Below are 19,620 nucleotides of genomic sequence, written 5' to 3'. Positions count from 1 at the left end.
GAGGGACTCAGGACATGGGTACATGAGCCCCTCTCAGATGACAAAGTGAGTCACAAAATTTGAGAGGTTATCTCCTACTTGCTGTATAGAACTTACCTTTACTTGGTCATTCTGATTTGGGAATCAGCCAGCAGCACCTCTTCTAGTTCTGACATTAGTGTTTGCAGAATGGACAAGGCCATAGTCATCATAAGGCACTACCTAGACAGAGCGATGCTTCTCAAACTTAAATGTAAGTATGACTCACCTGAGAATCTTATGAAAATGCTGATCCAAGTCAATAGGTCTGAGGTGGGACCCAAGCTTCTGTGTTTCAAATAAGCTCATGAGTGATGCTGATGGTGCTGATCCAGCAACCACTAGGTAAGAGTTTGGTGGAGATTTTGTGATGAGAAGAAACTGACAAGGATAATCCAGAGTGGAAGAGGCAGAACAGGTAGAACAGGGTCTGAGGCTGACATGGTGGATTACGGAGGCTCTGGAACTGCCCTCCACATAGGAGGTGGACACTCCCAGAATACTAGTCAGTCTAGGAATCTTAGGAACATGCATATGGGAAAGGACAATAAATCTGGGTTGCTGATGTATATTTGACTCCTTCTGTATACCCATGATAGTAAGGGAGATCAAAGCTAACTAACAAAGGGATATGCTAACTTGGAAGATAATAAATCGCCTTCTGAAGAGGTGTTCAAATTGAACCTAAGTAAATTCTTATCTTGGGAACTGTAGAAGACTCGTTGAGATGATTGCTAAGATTCGTATTGTACTCTTTTCTGATTCTACAATAGAATCATCAAGGCTATAAAAAACACTTATAATCTGTTTGATTTTGTTGTTGTTGTTGTTGTTTGAAGAGAACTCATGTTGAGGAATTCAAGGAAAAATGCTAAAAGTGAACCAAGTTAAGCAGAGAGTGCTGTCAGTAGAATTTGGTTCCAAACCCACAGACGTCTCTAAGCTCACTGTGTGTCTTGTGACCTTAGATTAGATTCTATCCACTGTTGGCCGATAAATACCATTAGATGTAAGGGAAGATAATAAACAGAGAGATTTTCAAAATTAATTACCATTCCTAAGAAGGAAGGAAGGAAAAAAGGAAGGGAGGGAGGGAGAAAGAGGGAGGAAGGAAAGAGAAAGAAAGAGAGGGAAATTAAAGAAAGAATGATATACAATAAGATGAGAAGACTTAGGCAATGCATAAGAAGGGCAGCATGTTCATGATAAATTTGAATATTTTCCTCCCCAGAAGTGGAGCCAAAAATATTCTCTCTAACCCTCTGGCCCAGAAACTGAAGCCTTCAAAATCTTGGTTTCAGTCTCATTCAAAGCTGCTAAGACTTTTAGATCAGATTCACAGATGGGAAAGAGAAAAGTAATAACCAATGCTGCTTCTGCCTTTACAGATCAAAGCTTGACTGTCTCACAAACACTAAAAAAAAAAAAAAAAAAAAAAGGAAGGTTATCTGTTCTTTGGCGGAGAACAGTTAAAAAAATTGACATCAAATTAATAAAAGTCCCTACTAGGTTTGAAGACCTGGTCTGATCAAGGTTACAGACAGATATCCAATTTAAAAAACAGTGTAACACACTAACTACTGAAAATCGAGCTATAAATATAATCTTGAGTCACAGATGAAGGAGAAATTAATCCCCCTTCCTTCCCGCAAGGGTAGGAAGAGAACTTAGAGAATAGGGGACATTTGAGCCAGGCCTCAAAAAATGAACAGATGTTTCCAGGCAGAGAAAAGAATGTGTACAAAAGCAGAGAGGAGTGAAAAGTACCAGGCAGGACCACCAGGGAAAGGGGGACCTGATTAGAGTGCATGCAGGGAGGTGCAGGCTGAGGCTGGAGAAGTACATGAGGGCCTTACCTGGCATCCCCGCCAGTCACTGAGCACCTCCTCTGAGGCCAGTTTCCTCTGAGCACTTCCTGCTGACATCTTAGAGAACTCACTGTCAAGGCCATGGCCTTTATCTATGATTTATCAGAGGTTTCACTGGCAACCCCAAGCATGGCATAATTTGAGGATAACTACCTCCTCCCACCCAGGCATGATATTTTGGAATCCAAATATTAAGCCCAATTCTGACACTTGCTTATAGTTAAGTCTTTTAAGTTTGACTGTTTACTTTTTTCTATATAATGTGAGAAGTTTGAGATAAATTTCTCTACTCCAAACTTATTTGACCATAAGCTTATGATTCTGAAGAAGAAATTGGGAATATCTCTTAGCTCTATGCTTTCTTTTGTCATATCCTAAATCAGAAAACCATGTCCAGTTGGGTGATTTTTCAGCTGGAGCAGAGGAACAGAGTTTAGCAACCCAGAATAATCAATGCCCAGTTCGACAAGGCAAGGGCTTCTCTGTGACTCTTGGAAAAAGGAGTTGAGATGGGTTGGAAGAAGAAAAACGATCTATTGAAAAACCTATTGATTGTTTCAGGCCTGGCTATTCTGTGGTCATTTATGGTTGATGGGTGAGAAGAGCTTAATGGGGCTCTTCTTCTGACCGCTCATATCCACACATCAACTCTCTATGGCATCTGTTCCCTTTACCACTCCATTTCTGCCCATCCCATCCCCATACCCCTAGTTGAAGGAGACATGAAAAACTCTTCCGGCTTTGAATTTAGAAAAAAAATTCATGATTCAGTACAACAAGATTAAATCGACATTCACACACACACAAACACACATACACGTGCACGTGCACACTCAAAATCAAAAAACATTTCAAGGTTTCAACAGACTGATAAAGAGCCCACATTCTTCTTCCTAATAAGTGCTCCTTGCAGTAACTGAAGTGTTTGCCAAAACGGTTTCCAGGATTCATATTTCATCTACCCCAGTGGATGTAATGCACAACAAATAATCTGCATCCTTCCCTGCTGAGAATCATTTGTTTGGTGTGTGCTCTGCATAAAAACTATACGGTAGAAAAAATGTCACCCTGCCTAAGCCAGCCAGCATGCTTCCAACCTGCTGCCCAAACTCCTCGCCTGACAAGCTGCCCACAGGAGAGGCCAACCACATTGTCACTCAAAATCTAAGGGATTGAGGGAGTATATCATTCACTGGGAAATTCAGTCCACGACCCCCCACACTTATATTTTATTTACGAGGTCCATTCAGTCCCAGAATTTTTCCCAGATTATATTCTTAGGTTCAAAATGTCTAAATTGCTCCCTACTCAGCTCTGAACTCCATATCAATGAGGTGGGCTCTGGATTCACCTTTGAGACATGCCAAAAAAGCTGAGATTCTCCTTCCCTACATTTTGTGGGTGACCAAAGCATATCACAGTAGTCCACAAAACTGAGAACTGGGCTCAAGATAAGAAGGCTCAGGTTCTAGGCCTATACATACCAATATGGGCTCTGGGGGCATCATCCTCTCAGCCCTGATCTGTAAAGCTGGGGATGGACCAGGCACCATCTGACTCTCACGTATTAATTTTATATTTCTGGTCAGGTAAACTGAGGGAATATGATTATATGTGACTTGAAAATTTCATGAAAATTTCAAACATCCCCTCTCTTAAACCCCACGTTCTCTTTAATCCATTGCTGACTGTAATCCTACCATTGCTTTTGTTTTCACCCACTCCCAAAATGATATGTGCACTTTCCCCTCACATTTCCTGCCGGCATTTAGCTAGTTAATTTTCATAGAGAAGTTTTTCCTCAAAATGATGAGAGTTTTCCCCAGTGGATAGCAGGTTGAATAAAGACAGGCTATAAGGAAATGGTTACCTTCTTTAAAATTAAGTTTCTGTTTGGTTTAGCTATGCAGTATTACATACGATGAGTATAAGCTTTGAAACCTGACAATAACAGGGATGGAATTCAAGTTCTGCAGCTGTGGTCTTAGACAATATAGGATAAAGTCCCTCACCTTCCCACTGGGTACTGATTATAACGTTTATCCCACTGCAGAGCTATTTTAAAGATTAGAGATAATCTAGATAACTCATGGAACAATGTAGATATTCTTACTAGTGGTGAAATTGTATCTCAAATTTAGGCAAGTAGCAAGGTTAAATTAAATAAATATAGAAGAGCGTGGGCGAAAACCAAATACAAACAAAGAAAAGGGAAACACACACACACACACACACACACACACACAAAACCTCCTGCCTTCAGCCCTAAGAATCATAGATCTCAGAACCAGAAGGGACCTCAAAAAATCTAGAAAGATTGGCAAGATGCTTAGCACTGTATTCCACTGCCAATAGTGGAAATGACATGCTTGCAAATTCTCTTTGGGGCAATAAGGAAAATAGGTTCAGGTCTTCCATGCCAAATATTTATTCTGTGCAGAGAAGTCAAATATCGCCAGACTTACATGAAGAAAGTTGTAGCTGACTAGGATTGAAAAGTCAGATATGTACAGTTGTTGGTGAGTAGCCAACTGAGAAAAATGCCTCCTTCCCAATTCCTTTACAAATTCAAGCCAGATTTGAAATCTTACTGTTGTCAAGTGGCATGGGCACAAATAAATACGCACAGCATGGCTTCCTTGTGCCAACTGCCATGTAGATGTAATCATTTTGCACAGCACGCCCTCCTTCAGCCCAAGGACACCGAGCAAAATACAGCAACCAAGAGATAGGAAGGCTATGGGCCAGTGAAAAGGGAAGCAAAAGGACAGACTGGAACTGAGCATCCTAGTCGAGTGCTCTTTTCCACCTCACCTGGAGCCATTCTTAAGGATTATTACCTAGAAGATGAGACAACAGGTAAGTCATTTGGTAGAAAGTGCCCTGAGCAGAAAGCACTGAACTAGGAGTCCAACGTTTGAGTCAGAGGTTTTTTTTGAATTTTATTTTTTATACAGCAGGTTCTTATTAGTTATCTATTTTATACGTATTAGTGTATATGAGTCAGAGGTTTTCAATCCTCACTCTACCCTAAGACACCCAAGGGATGCAACATAGTCTCATGGAAACAGTGTCAAGGGAAAAAGGGGAGCAGGGTTCACCACTAAGGGAGGACATATGTAGAGCTTGAAGGTCTCCAGGTAATTCTGAAAAGCCATTCTTGCCCTTTCTCTGGAATAACAGATCCAGGGGCCAGTCTTGTTAGTTCAACCCTCACTAACTAGGAGAACCTGGGCAAGCCATTTAATTGCTCTGAAGATCAGTTTACTTAAGTATAAACTAGAGAAAGTATACCCATATTGTTCTGAAAATCAAACATGATAATGAACAAGCATAGATGCACTTTGTAAACTGTGAAATACCCCATACCCAGAAATAAACAGGTTATCACTCTTCTCTACCACATGAAGACCCAGACACACACAAATGGTTGAAGAGGTCAAGGCTTCGTTGTTTCTTTGGGCAGCCTGCCTCGTCAACCCAAGGGGCTGGCGGGTGAGCAGGTCCATAGTATCTCCTCTCACAGATACTGAGGGGCGACCAAATGTCCTTCTGGATTGCAATGCTTGCAATATATATTTAATATATGAGAAATACAACCAATTTATATTTCATACCTAGCTGACCCCTCCCGCCTTTCCTCTCTAGCTGTTTTCATCTGCATAATCAAAGTGTCACTCATAATTCAATTCAATCAAACGAATATGGACTGTGTAACAGCTGTGTGCCAGGTCCCCTGATAGAGCCGTAGGGTATAAAGAGAGAAACAACATAGTCCTTGCACCTAGTTTGTTCACATTCTAACAGGGAGGAGAGACATGAGAATAAGCACTGTTAACAGGCAAAAGGCAAGTAAGTACTAAATGGAGGAGGAGAGGACCAAGGGAGGTATTATCTTTTTTTACTGAAGAGACAAAAGAAACAATTTCAACAAGTTCAATATGGTTTTTGTTAATAGCTCTGAATCAAATTTCTGATGGGGGGGGGGGATTAAAATGTTTGCTCAACTTACATTTTGATACTTGGTAGCTGAATACAGGGTCAGGTGCTACTAATACTGATTTGGGTATGATGTCACAAGGTCAACTTAATGCCTTCAAAGTTCCTCTAAACATTAGGCCCTAAAATTGTTGTTGTCCTTTTGTTTTGTGCAAAGGGAACTGGTGTCTGTTTTGTATTGTTTTTTATCCAGATGCACTGGTGCTTCAGAGAGAAAGCCTGACTCCTTATGAATGTGGGAAGCCAGACCTCCATTGTGTTCTTTCCTGTATTTGCCCAGCATAGAATGCTGGCCTCATTAGGTATGTGGAGCATAAATGGGTCACTCCTGGAGCAGACTCAGCCCGAGCATGGGAAGCTACAAGAAAAGTAGACAAGGCAAGTGACGTCTGATAACCCTGTCTCCCTCCCCACTGTCATTAGCTCTGGAGGTTTTTCAGGGTACGTCAGACCCTCTTTAACAGTCACTTATGGGAGGTTGAGAAAAATCATGACTAGCTGCCAAAACGGCATGTTTGCAAATGTAATTATTGTATGGACTTCAAAATGCATGTTCAAGAGTGTATAATCAGTTTTAAGACTGGGTTATCATAGCACTAGATAGAAGACTAATTAAATATGAAAAGACACTGTACTTTCAGTTGGATTAGAATGGCATTGAGGCTAAGTGGTTTAAGCTCCTTTTTTCCGTACCTTCTCTAGAGTTGACAGAAAAAATTAGTGGAATGCACTGATGATCTTTACAGAAATATATATAGGACATACATCCCCTTGTCAAATGTAGAATACTCTCTATTTTCAAAAACAAATTCTCATATTAAACTAAATCAAGAATTAATAAAATTTCTACTAAAATGTGGCTGATATATGCACAGTTTAGTCCTGTCTCTATTAGTATGAGCATAGAAACCACCTAATTTAAATGAATATATAAATATTCATTTACAAATATTAATTCACATGGGCCACCTATGTACCCATAGTTTGGTGAGTATATGTTGAAAATTGTCCCTCTCCCATCAATGCTACAGAAAAGCTGAACAAGTACAGAACAGAATTTTTGAAGAGGATGAGGGGGAAGAGGAGGAAGAGGAAGGGCTTCATTTATTAGGTGCATTTATATTTTTTCCACTTATGAATAGAGATAATAAACTTATTTCAATACAGTAGATCTCAATTTTTCTCTTTGAAGTTTAAAAAATCATTTCCCACTACAAAATAATTATAGGGCACTGGAAAATAAATAACTCTGTAATAGTAGAAAGCTGGTTTTAGGCAGTTGCACTGATTATAAATTATATACGTATACATTTATCATTATACAAAGTTAATTTATTTTATGATTAGGTGATAAATTCACATAGTTTAAAATTCAAAAGGAACAAGAGACCTTTTTAAAAGTCTCCACTCCCCTGTCCTCCAGCCAGTAGTACCCTCCCATAGGAAAACCATTTTGTCATGTGTTAATGGACTCCTTCAGAGATATTTTATAAATCTATTAGTAAAAAGCAAATAGGCTGCAGACTACATTCACAATCCTGTACCTTTACTTTGCCTACTTAACAGGATAGCTTAGAGGTTATTCCATATAGCAAATAAAATGCTTTCTTGTGTTTCAGATACATGGGATTCCATTTTAAGGATGTGGTATCATTTATTTAACTATTTATCCAATCTTTTGCCCTTATAGATGATGCTGTGATGAATTATTTTATATATTCATCTTTCACACATCCAAGTATATCTGCGATAAATTCCTAGAAATGATAAATTCCAGAAATTGCTGTATCAAGATATGTGTATTTGTAATTTTAACTGATATTGCCAAATTGCCCTCAATAAAGGTTATACTAATTTATTCTCACACCAGCATTATACGAGGTCTGTTTCCTCTGCAGTTCAGTCAATAGAGTGTGTTATACAACTTTTTTTGCAAACTTGAGAGTTTAAAAATGGTATATCAGTGTTTAATTTTTAATCTTCAACTTGCTTACTGTGAGATTTTCAATTTTCTTACTGTGAGATTGAGCATATTTCCAAATGTTTACAAACCATTTGAATTTTCTTTGAAATTAAAAAAATAGTCTGTATTAGAAATAAAAATGGGAAGCTAATAAATTCAGTTTAATATCTTCTTAAAAGGTGATAAGAAACATTAATGGCAATCACTAATGATTTCCATAGAAGAATATAGATTCTATGTTTTTTCTTGGAGCCTCAATGAATATAGATCTCTATTCTCTGAAAACATATTCTTTTTAAAAGCTGTATTTTTGCAAGCACTTTGTCAACATGTGTAGGCATACAGATTATCCCAAAAAGCATTTAAGTTATAAAATATTGAAAATAATATTAAAAGAGAAAGGGAAAGTGAAAAAAATGAGAGTAAATAATAGACAAATTATTATTAAATATTATGTGTTTCTAAGCTTCAGAAGTCTACTCATGAATTACAATTTTTCACAGGATCTTATGTTAAAAGGATTAAGGATAGATTAACAGATTGATGGATAGCTTGGTGGATTAGATTAGATAAATTAGATCAGATTCGGTAGATGAACTAGTCTACTGTTTTACGTGCATTCTGTAGAGTGTTCTTTCCCAGGATCACCTTTTCTCTGACATGGTTGCAATAAGTCAGGTTTGCAAAATTTTCTATGGTGCTACAAAGGCTGCCATTTTTAAGGCAAATTAAGATTCTCTGAGAATAAGTAAATGATTACATTCTTCAGAACATGACCCAATAAATGATTGGAGTTCTCAATTCTACTCACCAATATATATATCAATCTTTTCCAAGTAACCAGCCTATGCTATTTATTTCATGCTTGCATCAATGACTACTTACCCAAGAAGTTAATTATCTGTTGCCAAAATTAATAGTAAATATTTCTCAACACTTTATTTCTATTCTTCAAGATCAAATCATATTCCTTAACTATAACCCCTAAAATTGATCATAGTTAAAATTTAAAAATTAATTACTCAGTTCAAAGAATCTCTAAGGAAAGTTTCAATTGGATATACGTTTGCAAAGTCAATCTCTCTCAGAAATGGACTAGTTGTAGGCATTCTGGATGTGAATTAAGCATCAACAGAAATTAGTCATGATTGGAATAAGTAAGTTCAAGTTAAACTTTTTTTTTTTTTTCCGGTACGTGGGCCTCTGAGTAGTATTTCACAGTATGGATGTACCCCAGTTGGTTAAGTCATTTACCTGTTAAGGGACATCTGAGCTATTTCCAGTTTTTGGCTATTACAGATAAAACTGCTAAGAGCAATCATGTACGGGTTTTTATATGAACACAGTGTTCATTTCTCTGGAATAAAATGTACGAGTACAACTGCGAGGTGTATGGCTCAATGTTTAGTCTTAAAAAGCTGCCAGACTGGCTTCCAGAGTGACTGTGCAATATTTTTATTTCCACCAGCAATGTATGAATGATTCAGTTTTTTTCACATTTTTGCCAGCATTTGGTATTGTCACTATTTTTTATTTTGGCCATCCTGGTAGGTGTAGAGGATATTTTTATTGGCCACTGAACACAGAGCTAACAACCAGATATTGAGATTGTCCGCCACGAGTTTTCTGTTTGACCCTGAGCAAGTCATTTCCTCTCTGGCATAGAGTTTCCCTATATATAAACTAGAAAATTCCGAACTGTCCTTTCTGTTTTGTTTTTGGTTTTTTTTACATTTTATTTTAAAATAATTTTAGACTTACAGAAAAGTTGCAAAAATAGTAGAGACAGTTCATGTAAACCCTTCATCCAGGGTCTGCTGATGCTAGCAACACATATAACTACATATAACTATAGTACAATTATCAAAACCAGAAAATTAACATAAGTACAATACTCTTAACTAAATCACAGGCCTTATTTGAATTATACCAGTTTTGTCTTCTTTTTCTCCCAGTGTTCTTTTTTTTTTTAACATCTTTATTGGAGTATAATTGCTTTACAATGGTGTGTTAGTTTCTGCTTTACAACAAAATGAATCAGTTATATATATATACATATGTTCCCATATCTCTTCCCTCTTGCGTCTCCCTCCCTCCCACCCTCCCTATCCCACCCCTCCAGGCGGTCACAAAGCACCAAGCTGATCTCCCTGTGCTATGCGGCTGCTTCCCACTAGCTATCTACCTTACGTTTGGTAGTGTATATATGTCCATGCCTCTCTCTCGCTTTGTCACAGCTTACCCTTCCCCCTCCCCATATCCTCAAGTCCATTCTCTGGTAGGTCTGTGTCTTTATTCCTGTCTTACCCCTAGGTTCTTCTGATATTTTTCTGATATCTTCTCTGATATTTCTTTTTCTTAAATTCCATATATATATGTTAGTATATGGTATTTGTCTTTCGCTTTCTGACTTACTTCACTCTGTATGACAGACTCTAGGTCTATCCACCTCATTACAAATAGCTCAATTTTGTTTCTTTTTATGGCTGAGTAATATTCCATTGTATATATGTGCCACATCTTCTTTATCCACTCATCCGATGATGGACACTTAGGTTGTTTCCATCTCTGGGCTATTGTAAATAGAGCTGCAATGAACATTTTGGTACATGACTCTTTTTGAATTATGGTTTTCTCAGGGTATATGTCCAGTAGTGGGATTGCTGGGTCATATGGTAGTTCTATTTTTAGTGTTTGAAGGAACCTCCATACTGTTCTCCACAGTGGCTGTATCAATTTACATTCCCACCAACAGTGCAAGAGGGTTCCCTTTTCTCCACACCCTCTCCAGCATTTATTGTTTCTAGATTTTTTCATGATGGCCATTCTGACTGGTGTGAGACGATATTGTAGTTTTGATTTGCATTTCTCTAATGATTAGTGATGTTGAGCATTCTTTCATGTGTTTGTTGGCAGTCCGTATATCTTCTTTGGAGAAATGTCTATTTAGGTCTTCTGCCCATTTATGGACTGGGCTGTTTGTTTTTTTGTTATTAAGCTGCATGAGCTGCTTATAAATTTTGGAGATTAATCCTTTGTCAGTTGCTTCATTTGCAAATATTTTCTCCCATTCTGAGGATTGTCTTTTAGTCTTGTTTATGGTTTCCTTTGCTGTGCAAAAGCTTTGAAGTTTCATTAGGTCCCATTTGTTTATTTTTGTGTTTATTTCCATTTCTCTAGGAGGTGGGTCAAAAAGGATCTTCCATGATTTATGTCATAGAGTGGTCTGCTTATGTTTTCCTCTAAGAGTTTGATAGTGTCTGGCCTTACATTTAGGTCTTTCATCCATTTTGAGCTTATTTTTGTGTATGGTGTTAGGGAGTGATCTAATCTCATACTTTTACATGTACCTGTCCAGTTTTCCCAGCACCACTTATTGAAGAGGCTGTCCTTTCTCCACTGTACATTCCTGCCTCCTTTATCAAAGATAAGGTGACCATATGTGCGTGGGTTTATCTCTGGGCTTTCTATCCTGTTCCATTGATCTATGTTTCTGTTTTGTGCCAGTACCATACTGTCTTGATTACTGTAGCTTTGTATAGTCTGAAGTCAGGGAGCCTGATTCCTCCAGCTCCGTTTTTCGTTCTCAAGATTGCTTTGGCTATTCGGGGTCTTTTGTGTTTCCATACAGATTGTGAAATTTTTTGGTCTAGTTCTGTGAAAAATGCCAGTGCTAGTTTCATAGGGATTGCATTGAATCTGTAGATTGCTTTGGGTAGCAGAGTAATTTTCACAGTGTTGATTCTTCCAATCCAAGAACATGGTTTATCTCTCCATCTATTTGTATCATCTTTAATTTCTTTCATCAGTGTCTTATAATTTTCTGCAGACAGGTCTTTTGTCTCCTTAGGTAGGTTTATTCCTAGATATTTTATTCTTTTTGTTGCAATGGTAAATGGGAGTGTTTTCTTGATTTCACTTTCAGATTTTTCATCATTAGTGTATAGGAATGCCAGAGATTTCTGTGCATTAATTTTGTATCCTGCTACTTTACCAAATTCATTGATTAGCTCTAGCAGTTTTCTGGTAGCATCTTTAGGATTCTCTATGTATAGTATCATGTCATCTGCAAACAGTGACAGCTTTACTTCTTCTTTTCCGATTTGGATTCCTTTTATTCCCTTTACTTCTCTGATTGCTGTAGCTAAAACTTCCAAAACTATGTTGAATAAGAGTGGTGAGAGTGGGCAACCTTGTCTTGTTCCTGATCTTAGTGGAAATGCTTTCAGTTTTTCACCATTGAGGATGATGTTGGCTGTGGGTTTGTCATATATGGCCTTTATTATGTTGAGGAAAGTTCCCTCTATGCCTACTTTCTGGAGGGTTTTTATCATAAATGAGTGTTGAATTTTGTCAAAAGCTTTCTCTGCATCTATTGGGATGATCATATGGTTTTTCTCCTTCAGTTTGTTAATATGGTGTATCATGTTGCTTGATTCGCCTAATTTGAAGATTCCTTGCATTCCTGGAATAAACCCCACTTGATCATGGTGTATGATCCGTTTAATGTGCTGTTGGATTCTGCTTGCTAGTATTTTGTTGAGGATTTTTGCATCTATGTTCATCAATGATATTGGCCTATAGTTTTAACTTTCTATGAATCTAGGACAAAAACAGACTTTTATGGGTGATTATGAAGGTTGAGAACCTAAGAAGAGTCTGTAAATTATTCTTCTAACAGAAAAAAAAAATTAATTCTCTTACTGAATAGGAAATTATCTTTCTTTAGAACCAGGTAACATGTGAGCCCAAGGATATATTATTTTCCCCCAAATAACCCACTGCATAGAGTAAGCTAATTTACTTCCTCTAAGATGAACTCCAAGAAAGTCTCCCCTTTGACCCACCTGGCAGTAGAAATCACCTTAACCTCCATGACGACTTTATTTATGAAGATTCTTTTTCTCTAAAGAATTTGAAATTCTAGGTAGATGTTATTAAGCTTTAGAAATGCCTCGTGGCCTAGAAAAGGGACACCAACAATTTCAAGAAAGCCAAACACTGCCTCTGCAAAAATGGGTTCAGGGTCAGACGAGACCAGATTTCATGTTAGACCTGCGATTGTCTGTGTTGATGCCGGAGCTGAGAAGGTGATTAAAAACTAGCTTTCCTGCATCACTTGGCTCCTAGACTTCAAATGTCACTTGGAAATAACGTGCCAATGAACTTCTTTATTGAATCTTTGAGCATCATCCCAGTCCATGAACACAAAGAGGTACAAAGGCAAATGATGGAGAGGGAAAATAATAAAAACGGAATAATAAAAAAAAAAACCAGTGGCTAATCTTACGTAGTCTTCTGTAGGTTCCTTTCTTAGGATCACTTGATGCACTGTTACAGGCACAGACTTCTGGGATCCACCGCTGACTGACTGAAGCACAATCTTAGAGGGTAGAATCTAGGAGCATGTACCTTGAACAAGCTCTCCAGGTGATTCTCACTAGCAACCCAGTGTCATCCCATGGCCTAGAATTTGGGAACTACTAATGTAGAGCAACACTTTCATTTTATAGACAGAGAACTCAGGGCTAGAAAGAATTTTTCCCCGATAAGTCAAGGTCATGCATTCAATAACTAACAAAGACTGAACTAGAACTCTGTTGCCCTTTATGTGTACTTAACCCTTTGTGACACATGGTCTCTAACAAAAAAAATCCACTTTTTTTTTTTTTTCAGGAAACAGAGGCTCAGCCCGGTTCTAAACTTCATCCTTCATCCATCCCACAGCTGAGGCTAGGGCTATAGTTCACACCTGTGGGCTAATTTCCAATCCTTGTTTTCCTTCAAAATTTTGCCTCAGTATTTTGAAACAATATACTCAACTGGCCCCAGTCCTGATTCTGGAGTTCATAAATATCAAGTCCTTCTTGTTAGCAGTCCATTCCTTATTTTATCCACCCCCCCACCCTGCTTCCCAAACTATGGCCAACTCTTTTTGCCTTTGTTCTCACAACAGGGATCTTCTTCTGCTAACCTGCCTCATAATTCCAACATCCCCTGTCCATTTGATGACCTTAATTTTTTTTCAGTTCCCCTTTCATAGAGAAAAGTCTTATTCCTAAAACTCAGGCCAGTGGCTAAGCCCTATTATTCTCATGACAACTGCCAGACATTTGAAACTGGCCCACCCCAGATCACCCATCATTACATTTCGCCCGATTGGAATATAATGCTATTTCATCCAATGTATCGCTCCTGGCTTCCCATGACAACTGCTTAACTATAACTGAAAATCTTGCTAACATCATTTTTTCACCAGATTGAGCCCCTATCCGCACCCAAAGCTGGATAATTTTCCCAAACCCTTGTACCACAGCAGTCAACAAGTCTAGCACCAGGATGTTTCAGTCTACTCATTTCTGCACATCTTGCTGAAAGTAAGTGGCCTTGTCTAGCTAATCTTGAGCTCTGACAAATATCATGCCACTTCCCACCCTCTTCTGTAATTGCCTATATTCCCTACTAGACACAGCACAATGAAGGCAGGGGGCAGAGTCCATTACGTTTACCACTGTATTTCTAGATGTAAGGCAACGGAACAGAAACCAGGAGACTCAAGAGGCAGCAAAAGATTTTTCAATAAATGATGGAATGTCAACCTATAAGAATTATTTGAACATTTGCAAAGTGGTCAGGGGCCAGAGGGAGCACTGCCTGGGGTCTTCCCATGTCAGTGGGAGCTGGGGGCAGGAACTCATCAGCAAGTAGAATCTTAAAATCTTAAAATTCCAGCAACACCTATTCCTTTTATTCACTTGGTAAATCACTGAACAGCTCTATTTCAGTTTCTGTGTTACAAAAGAACACAACTCGTAGTTCTCTCAGGAGAGCCATGAAAACAAATTAGCCAATATGTACTAAATCATCTGAAAAAGAACTGAGCTAAATAGCTTTACACATACATTTTCTCCTGGAACTGCAGATTACACTCACTACATGGTAAATGGTGTTCCTTTACCACCATCTAATCCAGATCAGAAAGGAATGAGAAGGTGTGTTTTACTAGGAAAAAGTGAGTAGTCATTGAAAAGCTGAGCACAAAATTCAAACACCCACTTAGATTTTTATTTTAACTGATGTATGTATCTTACTCATTAAACCATAACATAACAATTTTGCTTATCTGTGGGGAAAAAGAAATGATTCTGACTAAGTGAAAAACACTGCCAGGGAGTACAAATGCATTAACCATTCCATTTTGGCCAGAACACTCATTTTTCCCCCAGTAAGTACGTGTCTGTAAAATTTTGTTGCCATTAAATTTCAAATGCCAAGAAGGCAAAATTCTCCTGTGAGATAGCAGGCATAACGTGCCTCAAGCTTTCCTGGACACGTAGTTAATGCAAGGCAACTGTTTGAGATATTTCACAGCCCTAGAAAATTGGTATTTAAATTTGCAAATACTTGTAGAGCACTTTACAACTGACAAATCTCTTCTTAATTCTATTCTGGTTCATTGACACCAGAACTCTGAGAGGTAAGCATCATCATCCTGATTTTACAATGAAGGAAGTTAAGGTTTGAAAGTGTATTTGTTTCCCAGGGCTGCCATAACAAAGTACCACAAACTGGGTGGCTTAAAACAACAGAAATGTAGTCTCTTACAGTTTTGGAGGCCCAAAGTCTGAAATCAAGGTGTCGCCATGGTTGGTTCCTTCTGGAGGTTCTGAGGGAGAATCTGTTCAGTGACTCTCTCCTAGCCTTTGGTGGTTGCCAGCAATCCTTGGTGTTCCTTGCCTCACAGATGCATCACTCCAATCTCTGCCTTTGCCTTCACATGGTGTTTTCCTTTGTGTCCTCTCCTCTTCTTATAAGGACACCAGTCATTGGATTTAAGGCCAGCTCTAATCTAGGATGACTTCATCTTAACTTAATTACCTCTACAAAGAGCCTATTTCCAAGTGAGGTCACATTCTGAGTTTCTGGACATGAATTTTGGGGAGACACCATACAACCCACGACAGAAGGTTTAAATGATTTCCCCAAATCATACAGCTAACAGGCTGTGAAGCTGAAACCCAAACAAAAGTCTATAGATCCCACATTCAAATCACATACTTTTTTCATTAGGTTATGCTGCCCAGGTCACACTAGTCTGGATGTGCAGCTGTAGCACTAGAGTCATTCTGTACCACCCTGCAAAGAGACCTTGCTTCATTCAACTTGTTTAAACGACAATAATCAACACAGAATTAAATACCTGTGCAGTCCCCTGCAAAGCCTACAGCAGCTTCCTTCAGCCAACAGCAGAAAGCTCATGAAACTCGATTCATACCTGACCATCACTCCCAATAATCGCTCTCACATCTCAGCATCTTTTCATGTACCTTTACGTTCAAACAAGATGAGTTACCCAACTGCCCCATCCTCTCCTCTTCTGCCTTTTCATAGGTTTATATCCTTGTTTATTCTCCTGGAATGAAATGTCTTTCCCCTCAGTCCATATCTGCATGCTCAAAACCTGTTTAACTCCAAATTCATTCCGAAAAGCCCATGCCAGATATAAATTTCTCTATGCCTTCATTTCCCAAGCACTGCCTCTTTGCTTTATGATGGTATTAACCAAAATCTAATTTAAATAATAATTTCCTTCCTTCCTTCCTCTTTTTGTATATAAAGTACTTGCACATATACATGTATGCATACACAAACATGCACACACAGGAACATATGTACATATACGCATGTGCACATACACACACACACACACACACACACACACACACACACACACACACACACACACACACACACACACACACACACACACACACACACACACACACACCCCTAGCTCCAAAAGTAGATGCTAAACTCTTAGAAAGGAGGGCTCACATCTACTTCACAGAGTGGATATAGCAGTACACTCTACCAGGAAGGTGTTCAATAAATCATGATAAATGAGTAAATGTCTTTATGTACATATAATTGTGAGAGATTAAAAATGATTGTAAGTATAAGCTCATACTTAATAAGTAATGAGAACTGTTATAAAAATACCATGACCTATTACTACAATCACAAAATAATTGGAAAATTCTTACAATTTAAAATAATCAGAGTTATAACATGATTTTAGGATCTGTCCAAATCACTCACTCTGTCCAAACCTCTGTTTCAGTGTTCAGAATGTTAAATTTTTTTCAAGTATCTCCAGACTCATATCTCTTCTTCCCTCAGGCAAGCCTGGTTGTGTTTAAGACTCTCTCTGTCAAAATCATTAAAATCCCCACAGATTTTGATGTTAAAATTAATGGTATATATGTCATACAGCGTTAGCACTTTACTTAAGTACAACCTAGTAGAGGCCTGCTGATTTTGCAACACTACTTTACCAACCTTAATAACTTGGCACTGAATCCCCTAGGTATACCAGGACCTCGCAGTGCTTGACCTTAGTAAATTTTTATAATGATTGTGACTTGGCCTGAGATTGTGTATACACTAAGCCAGAAACAAAAGAGACCAATCCGTTATTTGATATCATTTCAGCCAATAAACTGATTCTTTAACATCTCAGCGGCACATTTTTTCTTTCTGTTCTTTTTTATGTGGGGGCCATTATCTCAGGGCTACAGTGATGATGCTGAACTTCCATGAGAAAGTGTGGATAAGATGTAGAACTGATTCTCTTTTAATCAACGGAATCATATAATCTCATGATAAGACTTTAAAGATCATCTGGTCATCACTCTTAATTGAAGATGTCTATATCATAGTACGTTATACGTTGTGTCCCTACCTTGGAGATAGCAAACAGGTTTTTCTCTCTTGACAAATGCTACCAACTGACATTTTTTGCTCTACCTGCAGCAATGCATTAAAGACGATTCTGAGACCACGCCTGGGATCTGGAGGGTAAATGGCACATATATACTCCAATAAATATTTATAAAATCTAAATTCATGACATACTTAGGACCTTAATTCTCAAATAAAATTATGTACAGAATATCACTTTATAACATGTGTTATATGACTACCAAGATACCATACTAATACTACCACTAGTAGACTAGATACTCCTAGATTGTTAGTTCTGAATATTTGGATATTTTGACATAGCTTCCCTATGGTAGCCACTACCCACCCATGGCTACTTAAATTTAAATTAGCTGAATTTAAAATCTGAAGTTCATTTCTTCAGTCTCACTTCAAGTCCCACATTCCAAGTGTTCAATCAACCACACCCAGCCAGTGGCTACTGTGTTGGATGGTGCAGATACAGAACACTTCTGTCACTGCAGAAAGCTCTATTGAACAGCACTGCACAATTTTCAACAACCAAAATGAAACATCATCAGTTCATGACGTTGAAATCCGCACAAATTAACCCTTAACAAATGGGTTCATAAATTTCTTCCAAGGTGACATTTCTTCTCTCCTTCACGAGTCAGGGATATAGTAGGGGCTGGTCTCCTGCAAACAAGTGTGGGTGCCTGTGAGTGTGTCAGAGTTGGGGTGGGGAGGGGCAAAGAGTCATAGCTATCGGCTGCTCTGCCTGCTGAGTCCTTCTCTGCTATCAAGTGACTTAGCCTCGCTGATCAGCAGAGATGACTTCAGGGAACTGCACCCTAATGACTCAGGCATCCAGGAGAAGAAGAGAGATGTTATCAGAGAGGTCTGTTCTAAAATTCTGCAGTGGCAGAATTCACAACTGAAAGCACAAATGGAAACTAGGATATTCAGGGTGGCCAGGGTGTTTGGAAAGGCAGAGAGCGGAAGAAGGGTGATGGCAGTGAGAGTGCACTAGTGAGAAGGGAGGTGGCAGGAAATCAAAGACCAACTGGGCTGCACAGAATTACCTGGCAAACCACCCTTAGTCTGATTATCATAGCCCCACTGTGGATGACTGAAAGAACAGCTGATAAAGAGATGTTTCTTTTATTCTTTTTATAACTTCTCTCTCCTGCTCCTATTCCTTTGGATAAGGCAAAGGAAATCTTGCTAAATGCTGACAACGCTTTTGGCTGGTGTTGTAATGACACTTCAGTGGTGCCAAGTTCCTCTTGCCCTCTTCTCAGGACTCCCATAATAGCCATGCTCTGCACCTCTCATTTGGCCACCAATGCATGGGCTGCCTGGCATTTCTCTTAACCCTTTCACTCTTGTGTCCTTTCAGCCTAAATACAACTGTGGGCTGTGGGAGGACAGGACTGTGTCACACTCGTCTTTCTGGCCAATATGACAGGTTTTGATATAGTACCCCCAAACAACTGGAGCCAAAATGGCGTTGCCATTGCATGGGGGGCTCTGGAGTCTGCCTAGGCTTAAATTTCACCTCTACTATTTGCTACCATGTCTTTCTTTCAGAGAGAGACAGAACTACTTGCTCTAAGCCTCTGTTCCTCCTCTGTTAAACGGGGATAATATTTTGGGTTGGCCAAAAAGTTCGTTCGGGTTTTTCTGTAGTTATGTAATTATGGAAAAACCTGAACGAAATTTTTGGTCAACCCAATAGTAGCTCCAGGTTATGGTTAAGTTTAAAAGAGATAATAAAAGTAAAGCTCCTAAGCTCTGAGCACAGTGTTCAACACAAGGTAAATACTCATAATGATCATTGTTGGTGATTAAATAAATACTGAGTAAACCCAACTGCTTGAATTTTCCCTGTGCCTGATGATAGATATTTTAGAACTAAGAGAGACCTTACACATTTTCTTGCACAACCTCCATATTTTACATATGAACAAACTGAGAGGTACACAGAGAATGGCATGTCCTTGCCCAAGTTCATGAGCCAGGCAGTAGCAGAGCAGGGATCCTCAGTGG

The sequence above is a fragment of the Leucopleurus acutus genome (assembly GCF_964270905.1).
Source record: "Leucopleurus acutus genome assembly, chromosome: 5".
Taxonomy (NCBI): domain Eukaryota; kingdom Metazoa; phylum Chordata; class Mammalia; order Artiodactyla; family Delphinidae; genus Leucopleurus; species Leucopleurus acutus.
Note: the sequence above shows the minus strand (reverse complement) of the source record.